Raw genomic sequence first — 14,038 nt, forward strand, 5'->3', positions numbered from 1 at the left:
CCACTTACTGTAAACCTACGGATGTCAATAATACCACTCCACTATGCTAGCTACCTTAATCTCAGGCTAGGACTTTAAACATTGCAAACTTTTTTGTTTATGGAACTACTCCTTACACACCAAATGATGTGATAAGCATACAAAATACAGGACACTGCCCTATGCAACACTGGCTGCACAGAGCCTTGCGCTCAAAACTGTTTTCAGAGCATTTTATCATATTTGTGCCCACATTTTACAGACACTCCCCTCAATGTCTTAAGTGGTACACAAAAAAAGGTGTATTGATGCTCATTTTATGTCTAGGATACACAACTTATGGTGACATTTCAAATATTGTACAATATTGCTACTCAAAAATTCTTCATTGCTTAACAAGACTATTTTAATTAGTTTTCAGAAATTGATTAGCAGTTTGCTAATGTATGCCTTGTTCTCCCCTGAAGCCAATATCTGAGAGTGAGAACAACCATCTCTGATGAAAATGAATTTACACAAGCAGCAGATACACTAACAGATGATCCTGGGGTTACCCAGAAACAATTCTGACAGAAACTAAGAACAGAGGGTATTACAAACCAGGAAAACCTTGTTGAAAAATAATAAGGGATCATCCACTTATACATTTGACGACATTTTCAAAACAATGTGCCCGAATAAATCCCCCATTAAAGAAAAATGGATAGAGAACTTACAAAATTGTTCCCTAGACCATGCATGGTAGCGTATACAAGAGGGCGTCACCTACGAGACAACCTAGTGAAAGCAGAAAGAGCAGACGCCCCACAAAACAACTCTACCTGATGGAACTTTCCCATCTACATTGCTGCCATTGCAGCAATGTACAGAAAGGGGATGTCAGACACCCCCGCACAAGACAGACAATCACTTTAACACATTACGCTACTGATTGATCAGCCCATGCAGGCAATGGTATGTAGGACAAACAACTCGAAAAATGAAGTACAGACTAACCGAACAGAAGTCAAATATTAGGACTAAAAACCAGAAAATCACCCGTAGCAAGGCACTTTGAAGAAAACAGACCGTTTCCCAACTCAAAATAAGTAATTTTGGAAAAAGTGAAAACACCATCAATTTTTACTGTTAGCGTTTTTATAATTCATGGATTGTACTTGGCCAACATATGTATGACATTTGTGACAATGTTCAACTAATGTAAAATATGTACTTTGAATGCTTTCAATCTAAATCAAAACAATGTTTAAGTCAATGTAGAAGAAACAAATTGGAAACGTTCAATGTAACTATATATTAGCACATAAAAATGAAATTAATGTATAGATGGTCAAAGAGAAGATGTGCTGCACAACGATTGATGCAACCCAAAAATGTATATTGGTACCAAAGCATTAAATTAGTCCATTACAAAGGTGGACATCACTAAAAATACTAATTAGTGAATTGTGAACTCCTGATACGAGCAACATTGAGACAATTATAGTCTAATGAGTGAACACAGATACATACACATAACTGTTGATAGACTGTTCAGAAAAACATCCCAGTTTGGTCCATCATTAAAAGCGTGACAGTCCAACACAAAGGTATCTTCAAGTGTCTATCATCAATGTGAAGCTAATCCGTTAGTCTCAGTTTACTCATACAATGCATACTGTGCATTTTTTTGTAGAAACTGTACATTATAGTAGGGCTTGTGTGACTGACCCTCACACAGAATGCACAGATTCATTAAGCCCTCATAATTCAGCATACATAGAGATCAGGATACCTGACATGAGCCATCCCATCCTAAAACGCGGTAGCTATCAACCACAATACTTGCACACATCTGTAGTTCTGCATTTTGTACCATGAAACAAGTATATAACAACTCATACATATTGACAATTTGATTTAATTCTGATGTTTTATAACTGACGATGTCAGGTAAGCAGACAACATCTACAATATGTGCACATAATTGTGATGGCATCATTGCGTTTACTGAGACACACATAATTAGCGGCCATCCTTAATTGTGGAAGTGTTTTCACCCGCTTGCAAGAGTCCCTGCTGCAAATGAGGGTGAGTAAATGCCTTCCTGTTAACATTGGCACCACCTCGAGATGCAGCTATTCTTAAATATTTTATACATTTTTGCAGAATCCATCTGCTGTGTACCAACATTAACGGCACATCCTTAGATGCAAGGACAGACCACCCACAAGTCTGGCCTAGTGTAACTGACAAGCTGATTTAAAGCTCATCAAGTCCAATCTCATGAGTAGGTGAGTAATATTCAGTGCTCACTAGATAACAAAAGGCATTGAAATGTTCTTCAGCACATTATATTGCAGGTGCATATACAGACCTGCAGATCAACACAAGACGATGAACACTTGAACCCAAGATAGAGATCCTTTTACTGGACCCCAGTGTACCTTCAGTAAGGCAGGTTCACCCACGAGCACAATGTGATTTTTATCTTAAGTGAGAGTAGGACATTAGATTTGTACGAACCATAAAATACAACGCACTAGGTCATCTCCCCGAGAGAATTACCATAAGAAGACCGCCTTAGACAATTGTCCTCAAGCATCCACTGAGGTGAATTTCAAACTCTTTACACGCTTCTATTTAAGCAAGGTTGAGATTATTTTGACTATATGTACACCATCCTCCTTACTGATGGGAATTGTTTTCTACATACCTAGTAGACACATGACGTTTTGAAGATGTACTTTGTAAAAAGATTTTCTGCTCCTGACGGAACTTATCCTGAAACGCTTAGAGCTCAGTTGTTTTTTTGTTAAAATGTTGCATTAATTTAGACCGACAGTGGTCAGCACTATATAAAAAAAAAAATCAGTTGAACTGTACTTCGATATCAAAATTCTATCAAACTTCAAATATTGATTGAGCCTTCTCAGTGTAGAGCGTGCAGGGGAACAGGAGAGTCCTCCAACTTAGGACTACTTTTTTCTTGGTGGTGGAGAGCGAGGACAGGATGTCCCGAGTTTTAGATGTGAAATGGGAGGCCAAATCAGTGCAGAGAGCCTGAGAAGGAAGGAGAAGGGTGGAGACTGCAGTTGGATTGGCAAGATCCTTGCAGATTTTTAAAAGTTCTGCTGTGTTAGTGGCTTCAGAGAAGCAGGCTTGGATTTGGACCCTCTTCTTGGAGCAGATAGAGAAGCTATATTGCCTTTGGAGCAGGCGACAGGCCAGCTTGTCGGGGGGATGAACCAGAGGTCTGCCACTTCCGTCCAGCAAATCTGCACTTACATTTCAGAGAAGCAAGATCAGTCACACCATCCCTTGCACTTGGAGGAAGGCTTCAGGTGGATCCTCGTGAAAGGGGCAAGAATGTCAAGATCAAGGGTGCTAGAGATGGTAAGGTGAAGGTTAGGGAGGACAGAGTCAGAAGCAAGGGTGGGGTGATGAAAGTGGAGGCAAAAGCAGCGACTGGCACTCGCTTCATCGGTTGAATGATGGGGAAGGAGGCTGGCAGTGTGGGAGGGGGCACAGACAGAGGACCGAAGGGCCTCAAGTGGTAGGAGAGTAGAGAGCAGTTGGACCAGAAGAGGGAGGTGGTGACCGGGTTAGAGATGGGGATGTCAACAGAGATCAAAGCATCCAGTGTCTGCCTGGATGAGTGGGTCAGCCCGGAGGGAAGAATAGTAAGAGGGAGTTACAGAGGTGACAGAAGTGTGAAGTGGCAGGGACCCACTCATGGAAAATCAGGGCCGCTCAACCTCTGGTCCGGTTGGGCCTGGGTTTGGAGAGGAGTTTGCAGCCCTCAGGAAGGCGTGTCGAGAGTAGTGACAGAGCTCGCATTAAACCACATCTCGGTTAGGGCGAGGACATCATGGTCTTCAAGAAAGAGATATCAGAGGGGTGTTTGACAGCAGAACGAGCATTCAAAGTAGCCAAGTGAAGCCAATTACCACCTTTAAAATTTTACAAGATGGGGTAAAGGGACGTAGTACTACCGTTGATGGTGCTGGAGAGGTTAGAGAGGAGGAAGGAGTAGTAACAGGAGAAAGGAGGAAGTTAATGAGAGAGGACAGACATAGGTCAAGAAGGAGAAGAGTAGATTGAGAGCCTTGGGCCATGATAGTGCCATTGTGATGGACATTAATGACACACCGAGAGGATGAGAAGTAGACCAAGAGTACTTCCCATATAGAGTCACCATTTATGGGTAAGGAGGAGAGTGGAGACCAAGTGGGGAGTCCAAAGTTATGGGGAGGGGGACAGAAAAGGGGAGGTTGGTAAAAGTCTGACTGGAAGTAGCATTGACAGAGGTATCGGCAACAGGTATGCCTGGTTTAGAAGCCAGGAGAGACTAAGCTTTTTTTCTTCCAGACTGTGAGAGATGGGTGATAGAAGAGCATTTAGAATTGATAGGGGGGATAGAGCGCCATGCGAGTGGTGGGAGAAGACAGAGGAGCTGCACAGTGCACAAATAGACTCATCGGGTAGCCTAACAGCCAAGCAAAAACAGATGGAGGGGCGATTTGTGCAGGAGATGCTCATACAAGCAGAGCCTTGAACACCTAGATATGGTTGTGCATGAACCAGTTAAAAAGGCAATAGTTACAATACAGCAGCTGTGCTTGAGAACACCAAGATACGATTATTTTCTCTTTCCTCTGGTTTTTTGCACAAAACCAGTATCTGTAGTTTAAAAACATCACTAGAGTTCAGAGAATGAAAGTCACCTAAGTAGCCATATGAGGAGGTGAAGCAGAGTGGAGTCATGGTACCAGAACTGTAAGGATAAAGACAGATGGGGAGACACTGTAGCAGCAAACATGTTCGGGGGAGAATTTATATGAAGAGCCGCAGGATGAAGTAGAGAAAGAGGAACAGCAAAGGGATGGGACCGCTATTATAGCGTGTGGCAGCAGGGGAAAAAAAGAGGGATTGAAAGCTGTGGAAGGCAAGGCAGTGTATAGGTGAGCAATTCGCCACCCAGGGGTGGGCCCAATGCATCCCATCACGATGTCAGCAATGGTGGTAGCACTTACCGGGCAATAGACAGCCAAGTCACGGGGAGATGGTCGTCGACATAGGAGAGGGGGGCTCCCGCAGCTCCCTCCTGTTCCAGCCAGGGGTCGTTAAAACCCTTTGAGGGGGCTGGCATTGGCATGCCGGCTCCCGAGTCTGCCACTGATGAAAACAGAAGCCCAGCTTATCATGTGGTCCCCGCAGTCAGGATATGGGGATGGAGGAAATCAGCTGCTGGAGAGGCCAATCACGGCAGCCATGTTCGAGGTGGCCGTCTCATTCCAGGTAAGGCTGCACAAGATGAGGTCAAGGGCATACCTGCCTAACCACCGGGGTTATCCCAGAGACTCAGGGTTTTTACGCTCTTCTCCAGGGAAGAGAATGGAGCCTCCAGGTTTTCGCTTCAGGCCCAGGGTTGTTGCAGCCCAAAGGGCTGCAACAGCCAACCTTGAAGTGGCTATGGCAGCACTTGCTGCACCTGCATCCCTGAAAACTCAGAAAAGGGATTTTTATTGTAAATCAAGTCAGTTTGTGATTTTATAATTAAGGGTTACTTTTATTTGTTCCTGCCATGGAAGCGCTGATCAAGGGCTTGATAAAATGTTAAAACCATGTCTCGGTGGCCATGGCCGGTTTTACTTCTGTTTAAAAGAACCTTTGGAACTGACTTGCTCCTGGTGTGCTTTTAGCTAACTTGTGGTGGCACCTGCACTTGAAAGGAAGCTCTTTGGCCCCTTCACAGCACTGCGAGCAGTCGGCTCTTGCTGGTAGGGAGGCAGAGCTACACTCGCTCATGTGACTATCATGTGACTTTACTGGATCATTCAAATTGCCTCCATCACCACCCTCGCGTCGTAAGCCCTGGTGGCAGAAGAGCTGGTGCTGTTTGCTGTGCCCTGTGCGAGGAGTAGGTCACTCGGCTTTGCAAGAGTACTGCAGTGGGAGACTGTTGAGGCAAGTCCTCTTTGATGCCATTGTCATTTCTATCGTAACTTGGTGTTTTAAACAGCACACATATTAGGGAAATAAGCAAAGTGTTGTTTGTGCCTAGCAATTATAACTTTGTCTGAGGCTGTCTATTGTTTTTTCATTTGGACACATTTTCAGAATCGGGGACTGCGGAGTGAGGCTGCTGTCTTTACCCTTTGACCCGAATTCTGTTTAGTAACTTCCTTGCCGATTGATCCCAATGAGATCAGGACTACGAAGTGGAGTTGGCTTGCGTACACCTTCACAAGAGCACATGATGTTACCCTGTGGAGTTAGTGGTATCCAGCTGGGGGATGTTTTAATACCTGCAAATAACAGGCAAAGCATACATACGATGGCAAATATCCCACTACCACCAGAAACAGGGATAACATTTACTACTGAAGATGAGGTACAAGCATGTGAAGTCCAGAAACCAGCTGCAAAAATGGTCCATATGCCTAGTAAACCAGCTTGGGTACTTGAACCAATCGGGCCAAGATCCATAAAGGGATCGGCAGAACAAAGGCCATAGAGACAATGTTGGAAAGACTCCCTATTTCGACTATCACACCCCAGGGGTATCAGAAGGGGTGTAAGGCAGTAATTTCAAATGCATCAGCCCCTCAGGCATTTAATTCAATGCAGTTCTTAAAGCCCATCTCAGGCCAAAGAGTTATGGACCACTATTTTGTTAAAACAGTTACCACTAGCACCAAGATTAAATCCTTACCAGTCCTAAAAGGGAACAGCTATGCTGGATCATTCAGTGATGGCTATGCAGCCCAATTTTGGGGGTTTTAGAGACCTGACAGACATTAGCATCATTGAATTGGCTGATCAAGCAGAAGGCGAACTGGAGGCCCTGAATATGGAGCAGTCTAATCCAGTCTCAAAACTTGAGGAATTAGAGTTTGAGATTCGGTTTGCTAATGTGCCCATGAGAGATGAGGATCAAATTAGATAAATTCTGATAATGCCTTGGGGACTCATTGAAATCTCTGGCGATCTGGGTTCAAACGAACAGCCAACCCGCCTGGAAGTGAGGTCATCTTCTAGTGGAATGGACCCTTTAATCTGCCAGGACGGGGAACTACTGGGATGGTGGCGGACATAATTGATATTACTAATGATAAATCCCCAGTGTAGGTTGTGGCTAATATGCCCATGGAGGGTGAAGGGACCCTAGCCAAAGGGCAAGAGAACCCCCCCCCGCCCCCCAATTTCTAAAAAAAAAAAAAAAAAAAAAAAAAAAACTTACTGTGGTGATAGGTAAATCTCAAAAGCGGAGGGCGGGGGCCAAAAAAAAAAAGAAAGGCTCACCGGACTCTGTTTAAGGCTAGACTATCCCCTGTTCCGGAACAGGTAATTTCAATACATGAACCAGTGTTGGAAGCTCAGAACACACCTGAGAATATCTCAACTATACCAGATAGGGTGGTCGGTGTTCCAGCCCCCCGGAATCCTATCAGAATCAATAGTAAAGCCATACGGACATTACTAGGGTAGTGAGAGCTCCCAACATGAATCAGGGCGTGAGACTGAATGATTCTCCCATGACCCCATTCCCATATTTAACTGGATCTTGGGGTGAGCAAGGAGGTGGTCCTGGTAGATCCATTCTGTAGTCAATTTCCGTCTATCTGGGGCCCATCAGAGGGGGCAACTACCTCTATTATGTTGGGGAACAAAGTGGATGGGAAAACGGTACATGCAAGCTCGACAATAAGGCCCCCTGGAGTCCCAAATGAGGTGCCGGTGGTGAGTCGGGTGTTACAAACTACATTGCCAGACCCATGTTGGATACAGGGGATATTCCTATCACACAATTGCCCCTCTCATGTCCTAATCCTACTTTTCCTATAGACAGGATGGTGGCTGGATCTGGTATGGGAAAAATCAATATTCCTCAAAGAGGTGGCTGACCTCCCCCAGAATCTAACTACCCTAGAGTGTCAGCCAGCATGAAGAATTTGTTGCAGCGCTTTCATTACACCTCAAGTGCTACTGTTCGAGGGCTCACTGGTGCTCCTGTAGGGAATGCAGAGCCGTGTTAATGTTCATCGGGCGCCCCTCCAATAAAACCTTATTCTGATGTACTCAAAGGGAAAATAGTCACAACAGAGGGTGAAGGGTGGGCGCCACACAACACATCAAGTCAAGATCCATTGCACTCTAGGTTCGGACTATCAGATTTATTTGAATCGGCCAAATATTTTAACCATTTTTGCATCTATCCCAAGCCTGGCTTTGGTGTCATCGGCGGATATTCGGAGTTTCCTTCCCAGTCAGAGAGGATATGAGTACAAGAATTAGGTCTCTGTCCTCTCCGCTAGTAAGAGAACTAATTTTTACCCAAAAAGAAGAACTAGCAGAGATGGGTTTTGAAATCTCTCTGATTCAGGAATTAAAGAAGGGAATTGTTAAGAATGGGATGAGCCAATCTACTGCTAGTTTTCCCAAGGCTGCTGCCATTACCGATAGGTTGGCCCAGGGTTGAGTGTTGGGCATCCATTATCTCCTCTCTATGGCAAAAATTGGTCCCATGAACAGATTCCACCTGTGGGAGATGGAAGTGCAGAACGCTATGTTTGAAATCTTGGAATACTCGAGGCAATATCCATTTATTTACAAATCCTGTATGTATGAAAACCCTGAGAAATGTTAACTGTATTTGACTGCAAGACACATGGCTACCCTCAGCACCCATTCTGGACGGCTAGTGTTTTTATCCAATCGGCTAGAGATGGGACGTGGGGGGGGGGGGTAGACCATCGGGGGGGGCTTTTGATTGCTGTAGATATCTCCCTCAGACTCAGTGGGGCGGCAAGTGCGAACTTGCCCTTTGGTGTATTGGGGGTTGACTGTAGGTCAATAGATGGTTTGCTTAATTTACCATTACTCAATATCTGTTGGCATAAAGGTATTGAACTGGTTGGCCCATTCATAGATGGCCTTTGTCGGGTGCTGGACGAGTGGATGGAAATCCACCCAGATGGCAGGGTCATAGTTATGGGAGATCTAAATGCAAATTGTGTATATTCTCACAGATTGGGGGAATTGGAAGAGACTGGTAGGGGTAATTCAGTGAAGGAAGCAGCTGGTCAGAAATGGATAATAAATTTGGGAGGGAGGGGTCTCTTTACATTGGTTGGGAATAGTACTGAATCAGGGAATTCTAGTAAATGGCATACTTGGCACAGAGGGGATAGTTACTCTCTGGCTATATTTTTATAGACTCCTCCCTTATGAACTCATGCCTGTCATTTGAAATACTTAAAAATGATTGTAGCGACCATTGCGTTCTCACAGCACAATTTAGGGGGTAATTCATGGAATATTTGCGCGGAAAAAAACTGGATTTGTGCGCCATTCTGCCCGCAAATCCCCATTTGTTAAACAGGGATTTGCGGGCAGAATGGCACACAAATCCCGTTTTTTTCGGCGCAAATAATCCATGAATTACCCCCATAATTGGGTTCTTAATATTAGAAAACTTGGGCAAAAATTTAAATTTAGTGGCCAAGGTAGGGCAGAATGCTGTTAAGTGGACTGACCCAAAAACCTGTGCCTTGAACTCTGAAATACATCACGCATTGAGCCGTTCAACTTATGATTGGAAGCTCCAAAATTTGAATGCAGTCGAGGTCCAGTCGTTTGTGGGTCAAATGACTGACAATGGCTTCGGGAATTAGAACAAATGGTTTTTGCCAAGTTAGGCATGCCCATTGTTATGATTCCGATATAGCATCTGCAAAAAAGAAGTTAAGAAGAACAGTAAAGCAGATTCAGAGTACTAATCAGGACGAGGCAGTGTGCAGAAAGCTTATAGGGAAGGTTAGGCAATCATACAAGAATTATTGTAAGTTTATTAAATCTGTAATGCTTCAGAAAAGATGCTTGGAACCCTAATCTCTGCAAATGCAAGTGCATTTTGGTATCCGGTCAATGGGCAGGACCCAAACTATACAACTTGCCAGTCAAACTCAATTTCTGAAAAAGATTGGGTCAAATTTTTGGAGAGTGGATTTGGGAAATCATCGATGGACCCACCATTGGTGTTTGGACTTGACTAGAGAGGATAGGTGGGACCCAAAAGTTGAGTTAGAAACCATCTCAAAACTAATCACCAGATGTAAGCGCTCTAGGGCTCCAGGCCCAAATGGTCTAACAAATAACACATTTAAGGATGATCCTAATTTGTGGGCCCACTTGTGCCTGGAGTTCAGCGACATTTTGTCCTCCCTGGGACCACCCCTGTATCTTGGAACACAGCACACATTGTACCACTCTTCAAGTGCAGCAGCAGGACTGATTAATTGATGCGGATTTTAAGATCTTCTCCTCTTTCCTGTTGTCACACTTGGAGGAGTGGGCTCTTAGGAGCCACCCGCTGGACCAATTCCAGACTGGTTTCAGAAGGGGTCATTTGACCAATGTCAACGGCCTGGCCCTGAAGAGCGTACAAGAGACGGCATGGTCAATAGCAGGTGGTTGCACGTATATGGCTTCAATTGACCCGACTGCTGCGTTTGACTGGGTCGACCGGGGTAGGTTGTGGTTAAAACTGGCTGGTTGGGGCCTACCTGTAGGGCTTTTGAGATGAATTAGTGAGGTCTATGAGAACTGCGGAGTCTGAGTCTGTTTGAACCAAGAAGGGGAATTATCAAGGAGAATTAGATCCTATCAGGGGGTCAGACAGGGTTGCACTCTGGCACCCTGGCTGTTCAATATTTTTCAGACAGCCATCTCACTTGCCAAAGAAGGACTGCTGGCCCCTAAAATCGGCAAGGAGAAAATTATCTAGTTAGCATGTGCTGATGATCCGTTGATATTTGATACCAAGGTGGGGTTTCAACGGTCTTTAAGAAATGTTGAAGCATATGCTAAAACCAATGGCTTATTAATTAATCCCCTCCCAAACTCGAATTCTGTCCTTTAGAAAAGCAAGGGGCAAGACATCAGGCTTTATTGGTAAATTGGGGGAGTCTTTGAAATTGGGGGAGTCTGTGCGATATTTGGGTTTTAACATCTCAGCCTACCCTGGCTCCAAGCATTTATTCAAATCCATTTTAGATAAGGCAAAATTGTTAGAAGCACAGGTGGTCAGGATTGACCGAAAGTTTGGTAAATTTTCTCTAAAGCCTGCTCTGATATTTTATGAGAGGGAAATTATACCTAAACTGATCTATGGCCTGGAATTGGCTCCAGAGAGAGTGAGCGAGTCACTGAACCGCACTCAGGGCCGTATTTGGAGAAGACTGCTAGGTATGCCAAATGCAATCCCAATCTCTGCAATTAGGGTGTTGTATCAATGTGGCCTCGGGTACAGTGGGCTTGTATATCTCGGTACTCAAAAATTAAAACTGAAGTGCCAAACACATTGTACCACCTACTAGATAAAAACCTAGATCACTCGAGTACATTGACTTCCTTAAGGGATCGATCAGAGGCCATCTTAGAAAAGATTGGAATGACAACTGAGTCTTTGATCTGCAATCCTATGTATGTAAAACGTGCATTATTCAATTTTGATGGTGTGAAACTGTATATACATTCCATTCTTATCCTTCATTGGTGCATTTGAACCACGAACATAGAGCCTGTGGATCTGCCACGAAGGTTATTCTACAATTTCCAGATAGATTATATCTAGGTATTGTCCTTAGAGCTAGATGGAATGTCCTTCCCACTAGACACATCTTGGTCAGAAGAGGGTGGCTAGATGCAAGTTCTGCCTGGCCAAGGAGGAGTCTTTAAAACATTTGGTTATGGAATTTCTGATCCTTCACCCACTTAGGGTAAAACATCTGGAACCTCAAACTCAACTACATTATGTTTGAGGATGAGTGGGCATGGAAAAGATGTTTAAATATCCAAACCACTCATGAGGGCTTGGCCCTATCTGGATTTGTCAAAAGCTTACATTTATAACACCATTACCTAAATTTGCTATGTCAGGATTATGGAATTGTTTATGCAATGTCTGAGCACAACGAATATTACTTTTTACGTCTTGTCTTTTTTTGTCGGTAGAGTTGTCTGTGTATAATGGGAAAACATTATTTTTCGCTGTCTTCTTTTAAATGATTGTTTTTTGATGTTTTTGTAAAGGTTTGAATAAACCATATACAAATAAATAAAAACCATGTCTCGGCAGGACTTCAGAGGCTGTAGGCCTTTTTCCCCTCATTCTCTTTGTTGCTTTTAAGTAACCCATTTGGCACGTCTTATTGCAGGCATTAGAAGACAAGTGTGTTTGCGTGTGCAGGCTTGGATTATGAAGGGGAAAATAAACACTTCCAGGGGGTGCATTACAAAAATGAGTGCCAACATGGGCGTTTAGTGGCACCACTGGCTTGAAACCAGAGAAACCAACTCTCCTGTACTGGCATCACAGAGCTCAGGGTAGTTGTCACTCGCACTTTTTGTTAAGTGCTGTAGTTTTCCCTTCCCTGTTATGGTCTTGCACACACAACAACCAGTTGGTTCAGGATTTAACTTGGCATACTGGGACTCGTAGCTATCACGGGAAACCAGGGGTCTATTCCCAGAATCGACTTAGAGAGGCTGGAAGGCCATCTCAGAATGGAATGGTGTGTGGGTGCCCATTTCAGAATGATGTTTGGAGGCCCCCTTGCCTTCAGCTAAGAAGACCTGCCTGCACACGTTAGCAAAATGCCTTTATCTGGAGTAGTGCAAGGTTTACAAATGCAAAAGGAAAAATGTAAATATGGTAAATGCGCAGAAGGCACAGTTTCATTTAAGGCAGTTTTGTCGTGCACATAACCGATCACTCAATCAACAGTTTACCTTTTTGACATGTGGGCATGGCAGGTGGGCGGAGCCTTGTGCAACTGGGGAGTCTTGTGTGGCTATGGGCGGGGCAAATATTTTAAGGTTGATTTTCAAATGCAGGCGAGTATGGGCAAGTGGCAAGATATAATGCCCGCACGGTGAGAAGGGGAAAAGAGCAGTTGTATGGCCTCCCGCCTCACCTTGAACGTGGAGCCCCTGGTTGGTAACGCTCCGTTCTTAAAAGGAGGCTCTTCGCGGGTATAACGGCACACCGGCGGGGCACTGCCTTTCTGCCCGTGGCTGCAACTCCCTTTCACCAGTATCGCCGGGGATGGCCCCTTGTGGCTGCTCCTTGCTGTGGCCGCCTCCGGCTGTCCCACCCCCTGCCTTCCCTGGGCTGGAACCCGCCTTGCGCCCGCCGATGATGTGAACTCTTGAGGCACCGTCTCGGGCTCCGTCCCCTTCACCCTTCAGTCCTGGATCCGCGCTGTTGTCAGCGCAGAAGGCACACCTATGGAAGTCGTCCCGTTCACGTACTCAAATGCCTCCTCGCTATACCAGCGCCGAGGCTCCAGCTCTAATCAGCGCCAGCGGCTGCTCCTACCTCAGCGTTTGACACAGTCCTGCCCCCTCAGGCACTGATGGAGCCGAGGTCCACGTACAGGGCACAACACACGCAGCTGCAGGAACTCTAACCGCACCCTCGCTTCACGTGAAACTACCGCTTTCTAGCCGTCCCCAAAAATATCTAACAATAACCCAGAGCTCTTACCTGCTGGAGGAAGAGGCGAGCCGGTCCCTACCAACAAGATGCTGCAGTCTGGAGGGGAAGCGACCAGACACTCCTCTGCTTGACTAGTTGCGCTTTTCCCGCGCGCGCTCCCTGTCCCCGGACAGCACCCGCACCATAGAGAGAGCCCGCTGATAGAGCAGGAGCGGCCGGCCGGGTAGCGTTACAGCGCCCCTGTGGCCCAGCAGCTGATGTGCAGGTCGGAAGGGAAAAATAAGCTGAATGTCCTTCCGAAACAAGCGGACTCCCATCCAAATGAGCAGAAAAAAAACAAGCGCACACTTAAAACGATGTGGATAGGTCTCGAAAGAAACATAACACAATAGTTAATGTTAATGTTATGTTAAAGGACATTTGTACCGCGCACTATCACCATCAAAGTGGTCCCCTGGTGCTCTGGCGGCTCTGAAAAAGGGGAGGAGATGGGGTGGGTTAGTGGGAGTAAGCTGGAAAAGTGCAAGAGAGCAATAGCAAAAACATACATGGAGTACACTGACATAGTGTGTT

At 45.1% G+C, this 14,038-nt stretch overlaps 1 protein-coding gene across 1 annotated transcript in view; it reads right to left on the reverse strand.

Moving 5' to 3' along the window:
- The window catches only part of CHAF1B (chromatin assembly factor 1 subunit B), a 541,423-nt gene extending 527,678 nt beyond the window's left edge, over positions 1–13,745 (reverse strand). The window contains exon 1 of the mRNA XM_069636112.1: positions 13,514–13,745. The gene's annotated coding sequence lies outside the window, so the exon portion shown is untranslated. The remainder of the gene's footprint in view (positions 1–13,513) is intronic.
- Between the last annotated feature and the right edge of the window lie 293 nt (positions 13,746–14,038).

Source organism: Ambystoma mexicanum, chromosome 7p (genome assembly GCF_040938575.1).
Source record: "Ambystoma mexicanum isolate Mex_15411 chromosome 7p, UKY_AmexF1_1, whole genome shotgun sequence".
NCBI lineage: Eukaryota > Metazoa > Chordata > Amphibia > Caudata > Ambystomatidae > Ambystoma > Ambystoma mexicanum.